Source organism: Canis lupus, chromosome 1, assembly GCF_048164855.1.
Source record: "Canis lupus baileyi chromosome 1, mCanLup2.hap1, whole genome shotgun sequence".
Taxonomy (NCBI): Eukaryota; Metazoa; Chordata; class Mammalia; order Carnivora; family Canidae; genus Canis; species Canis lupus.
This window is the reverse complement of record NC_132838.1, coordinates 62895419-62908416: the sequence shown is the minus strand read 5'-3', so window position 1 is coordinate 62908416 and position 12998 is coordinate 62895419. Positions and strand designations below refer to the sequence as shown.

General features: G+C 37.6%; 1 protein-coding gene across 11 annotated transcripts in view; it reads right to left on the bottom strand.

Annotated features, from left to right (window-relative positions):
• PKIB (cAMP-dependent protein kinase inhibitor beta) overlaps positions 1–12998 on the bottom strand; it is an 88754-nt gene that overhangs the window by 52655 nt on the left and 23101 nt on the right. Inside the window, exon 1 of one of the 11 annotated variants that reach the window (XM_072832457.1) lies at positions 12593–12792. The exons of the other annotated variants lie outside the window; for them this stretch is intronic. The gene's annotated coding sequence lies outside the window, so the exon portion shown is untranslated. Of the gene's footprint in view, positions 1–12592; positions 12793–12998 lie in introns of those variants that run through there. 11 annotated transcript variants of the gene reach the window in all.

Below are 12998 nucleotides of genomic sequence, written 5' to 3'. Positions count from 1 at the left end.
CTTCACATCAATCATTTGCTGATTGTCACAGCTAGTTGAGTCACATCATCTGCTCAGTCTATTGATTTCGTGGTTGTTGATATTTGCGTTGCACTGCAGTATGACTGTTGTCATATCATGCTGCGCTAGTTGAAATAACATCATCTTGGGGACCCTTCAAATATGAGAAAATTCACATCATCATGAAAATACAACCATTCTGTGAAGGAGGTGGTGAAAGAGCACTCAGTCATTCTAACTGCTAAGAGACGCATTTATTTTTAGTAGAATGAGTCCACCCACTTCTGTGCTTCTCTGAGGGATGGGCCTCAGTCTGTCACACGCCACAAGTGTCACAAATACCAGATTTGGTGTCACAGGTTGAACTGTGTCCCCTAAAGAGATATGCGCAGTACCTATGAATGTGATCTGATTTGGAAATAGAATCTCTAGAAAAGTTGAAATGAGGTTATACAGAATTAGGGCAGACCCTTAATCCATTATGACTGTGTGTCCTCATAAAAAGAGGGAAGACAATGTGAAGATGCAGAGATACAGGGCAAATGTCATGGAAAGATGGAGGCAGAAATGCGAGTTATGCACTGACAAGCCAAGGAATACCTGGCGCTACCAGAAGCTGGACGAAACAAGGAAGGGTCTTCCCCTAGAGGCTCTGGAGGGACCACAGCCTTGCAAACACCTTGGTTTCAGACTTCTGGCTTCCAGACTATGAAAATATAAATTTCTGCACTTTTTAAAACATTCAGTTTGTGGTACTTTGTTATGGCAGCCTTTTTAGGGCATCGATCTGAGGATGGTGTAAGAGTATCAGCTGCTCTTGGAAGGCATGGGTACAAACAGTGCTGACCCAGGGAGCCACAGTGCCTACACAGAATTTTCTTACAGGCCACATTTACTCAGATTAGAGACTTTTCTCAAGTTAAAGCATCCTTAAGTGTGTAGATAATTCCAAGGATAAACAAAATCAGGACGTGACTAACAGATCTTAGATTTTAAAATATGTAAAAATAGCTTGAGATGAACCAAGTATCTCCTAACACCTTGTGTTTCTAGTGGTTCCTGGTGTTATCTCATGACCTGTCAGTATTAACAGATGTCAAGCTGTCAGCACACTTACTCATGCCTAAAAGTTCCAACACACTGAAAAAAAAAAATTAACAGATGTATTAGAATCACCAGAGTATCTATTTCCATGAAGTTTTTCAAAGCAAAAGAAGTGCAGAAGAAATGGCACAATCAGGATAAAAGACAGAAATATGCTTAAGAGATTAAGCCATTAAATTAAATCTTCGTAATTCTCGCTTAAGTTTTTCTCTTGAAAGGTAGAAAAACACAGCGTCTAGATCCAGACACCCTTGAGTTACACTAGTTCCACCACTAATGAGTTCTGTGTCTTTGGGCAAGTTCCATATCCTCTCTCAACTTCAATGCACTCATTAGTAAATGAGACTAATAATCCTACCAACTCTATAAAGAAACCATTTGGTAATTATTAGCCATTATTATTACTACTAGTCTGTATGTTAAGTTGCCACTGCATCCGTGGAAGAGATGTGCCTCCACACCTCTGCCTTCTATTTTTTTTTTATTTTTTTTTTAATTTATTTATGATAGTCACACAGAGAGAGAGAGAGAGGCAGAGACATAGGCAGAGGGAGAAGCAGGCTCCATGCTCCGGGAGCCCGACGTGGGATTCGATCCCGGGTCTCCAGGATCGCGCCCTGGGCCAAAGGCAGGCGCCAAACCGCTGCGCCACCCAGGGATCCCTGCCTTCTATTTTTAAACCAGAAAGAAAGAAAGCCAGTTGCAAAATAGGTCAACTCTAAAAAGTGCCCATAGTGCCACAGCCTCACTTGGACTACATGCAATTGGACAGAAAGAGTACATCTTTTGCAAACCTTGTTGATAAGAATGTTTCTAATATATTCTAATCCCTTTATCCTGGTGGTTAAGTGGAAGATACTGGACATGACACTACTATTTTAATCACTGAGCCTCATGCAGTGCTTGACGGTCATTATGTATTCTGAATATCAAGTATTATAGGATGATCTTTTTTACATAATGCTTTAATAAATGTATCAAAATGGCCCTTTATAATGTACAAAGCATGCTCACTGTGTTAAGTCTATCCCCTTATAATATCATCCTATTTTTTTTCTTCATTTTGTTTCATCTTCTTCCATAGGTAGAATTGCAGATATCTAAAATGCCAGTTATCATGCCTTAACTCTTTCTGCTCAAATTAATATATATAATATATAATTTATTATTTTTAAAACCTCCTCCAACATGTTGAACAGTTGTTTTTGAACCTAAATATAGTTATTTACTTTTAAGGCTGACAACTTTAATATTTTCTATTTCAGTTCACCAGTCTGGTCTGAAACTAAGTATCACTCCTACCAAATGCTGCCCCTCCCAATATTGTGTCTTCAACAAAGACGAAAAAAAAATGCCTTCTAATATTAAACAGAGATCACCCAAAAGCAGTGTTAAGGAGGGTATCACTAGAGATTTTTCTCCACCTTGAAATGGGTCCATTCAAGAAAGAAATATAAAGTTTATAGAAGGATTTTAGATCTAAAGACTTCATATGGCTAAGATGGCAATCCTCCCCAAACTACAGATTCAAGTATCAGCAACATCAAAATCCTAGCTTGTTTTTTTGCAGAAATTGACAAACGGATTCTAAAACTCAGCTGGAAAGCAGGAAATATGGCCAAAACATTCTTGAGAAAGAAACAAAGTGTGAGGACTCACACATTTTGATTTTAAAACTTAACACAAAGCTAGAGTAACCAACACAGTGTGATGCTGATATAGATATACATGTGTAGATAGACATGCAGATCAATGGAATGGAATTGAAAGTCTAGAAAAATAACACACATTTATGGCCATTTGATTTTCCACAAGAGTGTCAAGACAACAGAATAGTCTTTTCAACAAATGGTGCCAGGACAACTATATATCCAGGTGCAAAAGAATGAAATTGTAGGGACGCCTGAGTGGCTTAGCAGTTGAGCACCTGCCTTCAGCCCAGGGCATGATCCTGGAGTCCTAGGATCGAGTCCCACATTGGGCTCCTTCCATGGAGCCTGTTTCTCCCTCTGCCTGTGTCTCTGCCTCTCTCTTTCTGTGTGTCTCTCATGAATAAATAAATATAAGTCTTTAAAAAAATGAAATTGTAATCCATTTCACACCATACACAAGAATTAATTCAAAATGGATCAAAGAACTAAATATATAATAGCTAACATCATAAAATTTTTAGAAGAAAAATAAGTAAATCTTCATGACTTTGGGTTAGGCAATAATTTCTTAGATATAACACCAAAAGCACAAGTAACAAAAGAAAAAAATAGATAAACTGAACTTCACTAAAATTAAAAACTTTTGTGCTTTATGGGACACCTGGGTGGCTCAGTCGGTCAAACGTCTGCTTTTGGCTCAGGTCATGATCTCGGGGTCCTGGGATCGAGGCCCACATCAGGCTCCCTGCTCAGCAGGGAACTTGCTTCTCCCTCTGCTCCTCCCCCTACTTGTGCTCTCTCTGTCTCTCAAATAAATAAAATCTTAAAAAAAAAAAAGCCAAATTTTTGTGCTTTAAAGGATACCCTCAAAAAGTGAAAAGGTGATCCACAGAAGTGAAGAAATGATTTGCCAATCATATATCTGATCAGCAACTTGTATCTAGAGTATATAAGAACTATTACAATTAAATAATAAAAGATAAATAATTCAATTTAGAAAATGGGCAACAGGCATTAATAGACATTTCTCCAAAGAAGGTATGCAAATAGCCAAAAGGCACATGAAAACATGTGCAACATCATTATCTAATAGGAAAATGCAAATTAAAACCACAATGAAATACCACCTTCTATCAGGATGGCTATGGACAATGACAAGTATTGGCAAGGATATGGAAAGCCTCATCCAACGCCAGTTAGCATGGTAGCCACATTAGAACATAGTTTGCCAATTCCTCAAATTGTTAAACATTGTTACTATACGACTCGCCCATTCTACTCTTAGGTATACACGCAAAAGAAATAAAAGCCTACACTCATGTGAAAACTCATGCAGGCCTAACAGTTTAACACTGCTTCACAGCAATGTCATTCATCATAAACAAAAAGTGGGAACAACCCAACTATCTATCAACCTATCTACGCATAAATAAAATATAGTCTGTTCTTAACATTTAATGTTATTCAGCAATAAAAAGTAATGAAATACTGATCCATGCTATAACATGGATGACACCAGAAAACAGTTAGGCTAAATGAAACAAAGTACATGTACATTTCCATTTATATCAAATGTCCAAAATACACTTATTCATAGAAACAAAGAAGAGTTGTGGTTTCCTAGGGCTAGTGTGGGGGGGGAATGACTTGGGGATAACTGAAGAATCACACTAATGGCTTTAGAGTTTCTCTGTGTGGTGATGCAAATGGTCTAAAGCTGTTTGTGGTGATGGTTCATGAATATACTAGAAACCACTGAACTGTGTACTTTAAATGGGTCACTTTTATGGTATGTGAATTATATGTCAACAAAGATTTTTTTTTAAGTTAAATAAATTTACTGGGGTACCTGGGTGGCTCAGTCAGTTGTGTTCAACTCTTGATTTTGGCTGAGGTCATGATCTCTGTGTCATGATATTCAGCCCCAATCAGGTTCCACACTGAGACGGACCCTGCTTAAGATTCTTTCTCTCCCCCATCCTTCACCCCACCCCATGCCTCTCTCTCCCCACACCTCTCTAAAAAAAAAAAAGTTAAATTCATTGCAAAAATCCTTAGAGGATGTTAATGTTCAGTGTGAATACTAATAAGAGGGAAGATTTATGTGCAATATATCACTCGTTTATCCATACAGCTGTTTCTTCAAGAGTTTTGAAAAAAAGATCTCAACTTGAACTTGATTTTTGTATCGAAAAAGAGAATGTAGAATTAGGATCCCAGCTTGTCACATTTAACATATCTCATATGTGTTCTTTACCTTTCGATTATTTTTCTAAGATAGGAAGAAAGGTCTAATATGAATATCCTATCTACAAGTGTAAATGTATATAGAAACGTTTATTAAAGGGGTGTTTTGGATAGGTGGGAATACTGGCAGCAGGAATGCACAAATCACTGAGATTTTCTCTTCTATTTACAACTCAGTTCCAAATCTATTTTCCTGAAGAAACCACACATTTCCATATGAAAGTATGCTCTCTTTGGTCTCTTAATCACAGACACAACCATCCTTTACACCATAACATAGTCTAGGGAACGGGATGCCTTATCTTATTTTGATCAAGAATCTGTGCTTGATGGAAAAGGAATTTTTTGGTGTAAGTAGCCATGTGCTTATTTATTCCAAGATATTCATGCCTTTCATGATTTCCAGTAATTACTATTTCTAAACATACAGCAAGCTTTCTTAGCCATGAAGTCTATGCAAGGAGAACGTGGCTATGTCTATGGTTTAGCTTCTAAGAGAAAAACTGATCCCAGAGCTATGGAATGCTGGAGTTGGAAGGAGCCTTAGAAAAAATATATATTTAACTCTTTAATCTCAATCCTCTAATTTCAGAAGAGAGGCACTCCACGCCATAGTTCCTGTATAGGTCGCCAAAACATAGAGCAGAGGCCGAGTTAGAACTCAGGTCTTCTGAGCTCCTCCCCAGTGTTCTTTTTACATCAGACTGTCTTTCAATGCATAACACAACTGGGTTTCTTTTCTCTTGACCGTGTTGTCAACAACAATGCTGTGCATACAAATATGATAAACCCATCGTGTTTTGTGGGGCTTTTCTTATGCACATCAGAGTCCTCTGGGTTCTGCAGTGTTCAGAAAACACCTGCAAATGATTCAGTGTTCAGCTTTCTCATTCATCCCGAAATTTGACATCTCTAAAATTCATTTGTAAAGGCAAACTGAAGTACATAATTAACTTTCATGTTCTTTCAGAATATTTTAATATCATGCTGCACAGGATAAATGTTTTTCTTTTCTCTTTTTCTTTTGTGCAGTGCCTTCTATTGCGGACTGTCATTCTCTTGTGTCTTTTTATATAAAAGGTTCTTGCATCTTACTTTTTTTCCTTATTTGTGTCCTCTAAAAATAGTATGAACAGAAATACCTCAGCTAATAGATTTTCAAATTACTTCACTTTTGTATTTACAGATTCTCCTCTTGCTATTTCATTTAATCAATGCCAGACATAGACAACTTTACCCAAAAAAAGTTGAGACAGTAATTCTACTAAATTAGAATTTTAGATACTAGTTAAGAATATGACTTCTTTCAAACAGTGAGCTTCTTTCCATGAGCTGTAAGGATGACATAAGAATATTCTCCTCTACTAAGTTAAAGTTTACTCAGTGCTTGTGTGAAAAAAAAATAAGCCAAGTACCTATAGATAAATCATATAACAGCCAAATGGTCTTACAGAATGATTTCACACGTTGTTTGATTTATCAATAGATTCATGATTCACAATGTCTTTTAAAACCATAATTAAATTTTGCATCATCTCTGAGGGAAACAGCATGGAAACGGCTGAATATTCTTGATGCCAGTAATTTTGAAACTGTAATAACTCTATGGCTTGGAATTTAAAACTACACTCAAGTATATTTTATGTGTATATATAAAGTCTCATTAAATTTGCTATGTGCATTTATGGAGTAAATAAATTCTAATGAGAAATAGAGATCTTCAAACTTGTCCAAAAAAAGAATTTTTTTTTAATATTTTATTTATTTATTCGAGAGAGAGAGAGAGAGAGAGAGAGAGAGAGGCAGAGACACAGGCAGAGGGAGAAGCAGGCTCCATGCACCGGGAGCCCGACGTGGGACTCGATCCCGGGTCTCCAGGATCGCGCCCTGGGCCAAAGGCAGGCGCCAAACCGCTGCGCCACCCAGGGATCCCCAAAAAAAGAATTTTTTAAAAGTATTTGGAAGTACCTATTTCCGTGTTAGTAATAAAATAACATTTTATTCATTTAACGTCCATATGACTTCTATTTGGTGAAGTCTAGTTTTTTTTTCCTCATGAAAATAAATTGCTTTGATTAAAAATTTTAAATAGAGGTTATAGTTTAATATTATCATAAAAAAAGGGACGCCTGGGTGGCTCAGTAGTTGAATGTCTGCCTTCGGCTCAGGTCGTGATCCCAGGGTCCTGAGATCAAGTCCCGCATTGGGTTCCCCGCAGGGAAACTGCTTCTCCCTCTGCCTATGTCTCTGCCTCTCTCTCAGATCTCATGAATAAATACATAAAATCTTAAAAATATATTATTATAAAATCTTAGTAACATTAGGCTATGATTCCATTGTATTCAACATTACATTCCCAGTATTTAGACGAGAGCCTGGCAGATGGTAAGTAGGTGCTTAATAAAAATTTGTCAAAGAATGCTAAATAAGTGAACAAATATCATTGTTAACATAAACATCTAACATTACCAAGTGCTTTGAATGTGCCAGGAACTGTGCTAAACTTTATTTTATTGGTTTCATCCTCTAACAGGCCAACTGGAGAAAAACTACTATCGCCTCCATTTTACAGATGAGGCTAAGTTCAGAAGGCTAAGTAAATCCCCAAGGTTGCCCTCTGAACAAGTTTACAGACTTAAATCCAGCTCTCCTTGACTGCAGAGCATGACCTTCACCTCTACTCTATAGTAATAATAATAGTACTAATAATGCTAGCAATGATGTAATTAATAATAATAATATTGTTGAGCTGTTCCTCTGTGTGCTATACATGGTTTTAAGCCTTCACACATTAATTCACCTAATCCTTATAACATTCTTATAAGTCAGATACTACAATTCTCAATTTATGGATAAGCTGCCAGAGCCTGTTATTTTGGTTCCCCCTTATTTCCAATCATTAGGCTTGTTTTTATTATGGCTTTTTTTTTTTTTTTTTTTTGAGTAGTAAGCCAAAGAGGAAAAATATAGTTACAGTCTTTCCATACTTTGTTCCACTATTTCTGGTAGTACTCTGGCTAAGGCATAAACATATAATAAAAATAGCTTCTACTGAGCAACTAAATATGCTAGATAACTAATGTGACTTATTATCACAGTCCTCCTAAGATTCTGAAGGTAGATAAGATAAACCTCACTTCATTGATGAGAAAACAGATTAGGAGAGGTTGCCCAAACCACAAGCTGGTTAGCGCCATGGTCAAGAGTCAACCTCTGGTCTTGAGTCCAATCCAAACACACTAACCAAATATTATTGGTACTTCTCGTCTTCTGGGGATAAAAAGTTTCCTAGAACTTTGGCAAACTAAAATTTACCCATTCCCGAACTTGCTTCCCAAGAGCAGCCTCTTCTCTATGAGCTTCGCCACTGTGATTTCAATCATACATCAGAGCATTAAAGACAGAAGGGTTAGGTTAGTGTGTTTGGACTGGACTCAATACTAACACGTTTCTGTAATTCTTTTCCATAACAGACCCAGAGTAGTTCCTGGACAAGAAATCCACTGGTGGTAACCTGATTGGTTTTCATTCCACCTTCTCATGGAATATAAACTCTTCCATTTGTCCTTAGTAATGTTAGTGCCTTATGCTTACTGCATAAGTAAATGAAAATAATAAATAAATAAAAATATTGCATTTTTCATGTTTTATCACATTCAAAGCTGACCAAATCCATTCATAAAAATATCTCATTAAGGGGCACCTGGGTGGCTCAGTCAGTTAAGAATCTGACCTTTGATTTCAGCTCAGATCACAATCTCATGTTCGTGAGACTGAGCCCACATTGGGCTCCATGCTCAGTGGAGAGTTTGCTTGAGTTTCCCTCTCCCTCTCTCTCTATCCCTTCTCCCTGGCACTCTCCCTCTCTCTCAATTAAATAAATAAATCTTTTTTTAAAAAACGATTTGTATTTCCTTAGGGTTATCATACGTATCACCACATATCTGATCATTGACCAGCCTCTTATCTTTACTCATGTCCCTTAATTGCCCCAGCAAGGGCTGCAGATTCCTGCATCTGTGAAGCTGGACTGAAGGAACTTTTATTGGTTGTTTGAGTGCCTTGAGATGTGGCTGAAAGTTAGTGTTTAAGTTGCATTACTCCCTAATCTTTCAAACCTTAAAAACACACAGCTGAAAAAGAGCTCAACAAATATCAATATAGTTTGTTGAAAACATTAATGTAAGAAAGATCCAAGAGGCTTTTACTTAACGATGATGAAGAAGGAAGCAGCATACAGATATCCCCCAAACAAGAAATAATCCAAATACTTCTACAGTTGTTCACTCATAAATTCTCCTCACTACCAACTCTACATACTACCCTCAAAACAAAGCTAAATTAGCTCCAAAATATCATCTTAACATCAGTGATTAGTACCAATAAAAATAATTAATATTAACATAGATGGTGATACTAAGTAAGGATGAATAGCTACATTTTGGATGTAAACAATCACCAATATCTAATTGCAAGCCAACTGAATAATTGCTCTGAAGGGAAAACAACAACAACAACACTAACATTTCCAAGCATCTTGGTGATGAGAGTAACCAATCCAAAGCTTTGGTTGTCATTCATGCATTTAACAAATCTGTACTGAACAACTAGAACCTAGAGGCGGGTAATGCAGGAAACAAGAAAGACAATACCCTACTAATTTACAGTTTTGATGAGGGTTATGAAGGGGAAAATGAGAACTCAAGACCATCTAAATCAGGTGGAGAGATCAGAGACAGTGCTGTGAGGCAAATTTGGTAGAGCCGCATGTGGCAAATACCCCAACTGTACCATGAGGCAAACGTGTGGGTCCCAGTGACCTTGTCTTCACTGATAAAATGACGTGTCTTTGCCTACATGCCAGCTTTGCCTCTGCACCTTCAGTACCATGTCTACAATTCAGGGATGTCCTTGCTTCCCTTCTTTTTGACTCCCAAGAGTCTGGAGTCATGGCTTCTCCATCAACCTCCTTGCCCCTTTACACCTCCCAGCGGGGCTTCTCCTGACTGGCTGTAAGTGTAAAGCTCTAGCTCTGTGGTCCTGCTGCATTTTGGAGTGAGCGCCAAAGGAATGAGAACCAACCAGGTGATCTGTATGCATGGGGACAAATCTCAGCACCAACAAGTCAGTGTGGATAAAAAGTTTTCTTAACATTATAGGAGCAATTCCTTGCCACAATAGCTAGGCAAAATTTATTTTTCTCAAATTCAAGCACTACATTTAAAAAAAAACCTAAGTAAGCAAATTTCACCTCTCTATAAACTGATTCCAATTATTTGGGAATATGCTGGAGCTCTTAATGTTCACCTAAAATAAAAATGAGGTTTATGCTATTGTTACTATTTAAAAGAGCATTTAAAATTTGATGATATAATATCTACAACACAATAGTCTTTTATATAACAGATTTACCAGATCTGGTATTTCATGGAGATAAACATCACCCTGGTCAGATTCTCCTGGCACACACAATAGCTCAACAACCAACTATTGTTTTTAGGTATAAACATTTGCAGGTGTTAAATCTGAGATTCCTAGTTAGCAAGAAAAAAAGAAAAAAAAAACCTAAGAATATTATGCATCCGGGAAAACAAACCTCACAATACCATGAAGACAAGTTACTATTAAAGACAGAGAAAGATACTAAAATAAGTACCTCCTTAGATTTTTAAGTTTCAAAGCCCTATAGCTGGACCAAACACAAATAATTGTTTCTTCCTGAGTGTTTGTTAGATAGAATCAAGCCTACAATGACTATTTTCCTAGGAATTTTCTTGTACAGCCTTTTTAAAAAACTAAATTACTTTTCTTAACACTATAAGGATTAAGTCTATTCTCTCTAGCAATTTACACTTTTTTCCATAACATTCATCACAATTTGTAGCTGCATATTCGCCTGCTTCTTTGTCTACCTTCCCTGCTAGACTACTACCCCTCCATGAAGTCAGGTAATTTCCACTTTTGTTCCAAGTCCTTAGGCCCTAAGAGTCCCTCAATATATTTTTATCAAATATATGGTATTTATATATAAGAATTTAAAGTTACTGAGTGAAACGCAGGAAAGAACACATGGAGACCAAAAGTTATTTAAATTTCAGGGCAGCCTGGGTGGCTCAATGGTTTAGGGCCGCCTTCAGTCCAGGGTGTGATCCTGGGGACCCAGGATCGAGTCCCATGTTGGGCTCCCTGCATGGAGCCTACTTCTCCCTTTGCCTCTCTCTCTCTCTCTCTCTCTCTCTCTCCCTTTCTCTCCCTCTGTCTCTCATGAATAAATTAAATAAAATTTTAAAAATAAAAATAAATTAATCTCTGACTATATTAGCAGTCTAAACAAAAAGGTAAACTGACATGAGCCATATTTTTCTTCTACATGAGAAAATAAATCTAAAGTATTTAGACATCAAAATTTCTTTTCCCAACACTAAAATTGTGAAAGAGTATAAAATTTTTTAAAAGATAATGTAATATATCTCAACAGGTTATGAGTAAATCAGTACAGAAAAACAGAACACTAATACCTGGGAACAAGGCTTACATCTTGTTTGAGAGTTTGAGAATAGAATACCAAAATGTAGGTTACATTCTTAAAATCCACAATCACACCATAATGCCAGTTGGTATTTATGGTTCTCCTTAGCCTTGGTTAACCACCCTGAACACAGACTTTCAGTAAACGTCTGCTACTACTAACAACATTCTAGAGGTAAAAGGGTAATGATTATGGGTTTGTATCTAGAATACAAAATGGAGGCACAGTTGAAGGACTGGAGGAAATGTCTGGAATGACAGCTCTCATCTCCACCCTCTGTGTACACACTTCTATGCTCAGAAAGTAGAGGGGAGGGCAGCAAGAACACATTGTTAAGTACCTGCCCTGTACCGTGCACTTTTCACACATATGACTTATTCCAACACGATGTTCTGAATCATCGCCATTTTTCTTCATAAGGAAACCACAGTTTTGAAAATTTGACCTCTAAAGACAGTAAGAATCTGAAACCTGGGGTAACTAGTCTCCAGAGGTGAAATTCCTCACACTATGTCACACTGCCAGGGCGGAACATTGGGATTGGAGATTGGGCAAAGGAGGGAATCTGATTGTCCTCAAGCACTAAAATGATCCGGTCTAAATTAAAACACAGGTAATGTCCTGCCGATCATAAATAGAGGTGGGGAAAGGCACCCGGTGGAGGAGAGGGCTCTGCTGATTACCAGGAAGCACCCCCTCCACCCCAGGTTTTTTTTTCCTTCAAATAATCCTTTCCAGTTGTACTAAATGAAACACAGGGAGTTTAATATAGAGGGAGAAGTACATGATTTGGAATCAGACTCCTCTTACTCCCATTGCCTCCTACTTCCCTGCCACCTCCCCTGCCACCCCCCAGTTTTAACTGTAAAGCATCAAATAAGCTGCCCTTAAAGGTTTCCTACGAAAATATCACAGTCATAGATTGCACCTGAAATCCTGTCAGAGCAATTTACATCTTGACTTCTGGCCACCAGAGCAAATGCAGGAGTCAGAATGGCCTAACACACATTATTATTCCAAGTAAACGAGTCATAAGAGCTCGGCTAAAGGTAATAGTCACCTGGAAAAACCAATCCAGGGGAACCTGTCACCTTGTTTGTTGATTGATAACCAAATGTTGCCTCAGGAATATGCTCCTTTTCCTCAGAAGAGATACAATTTTAGTCGCATGTTAACTTTCTTTTTTTGAAGTACATCTTAAACATTTTAAACAACATATTGAGAAAGCTCAGCTATCCAGGGACCAGCCTTCTGGAATTTTCAGACTCCAGAATTCTTAGACAAACAAAAGTAAATTCCAAACCTGTTAAAAAGAATCAGCCCCACAACAGGCAGCAATAAATGAACACAATAGAAAAGACTCCTGGACTCAAAGATCATTGCTGACCCACTCTCTTATGGATGTTTTAAAGTGTAGCCATTTAAAGATACTAATAGGCACAGACTGCAAATAAGATGATTTTCTG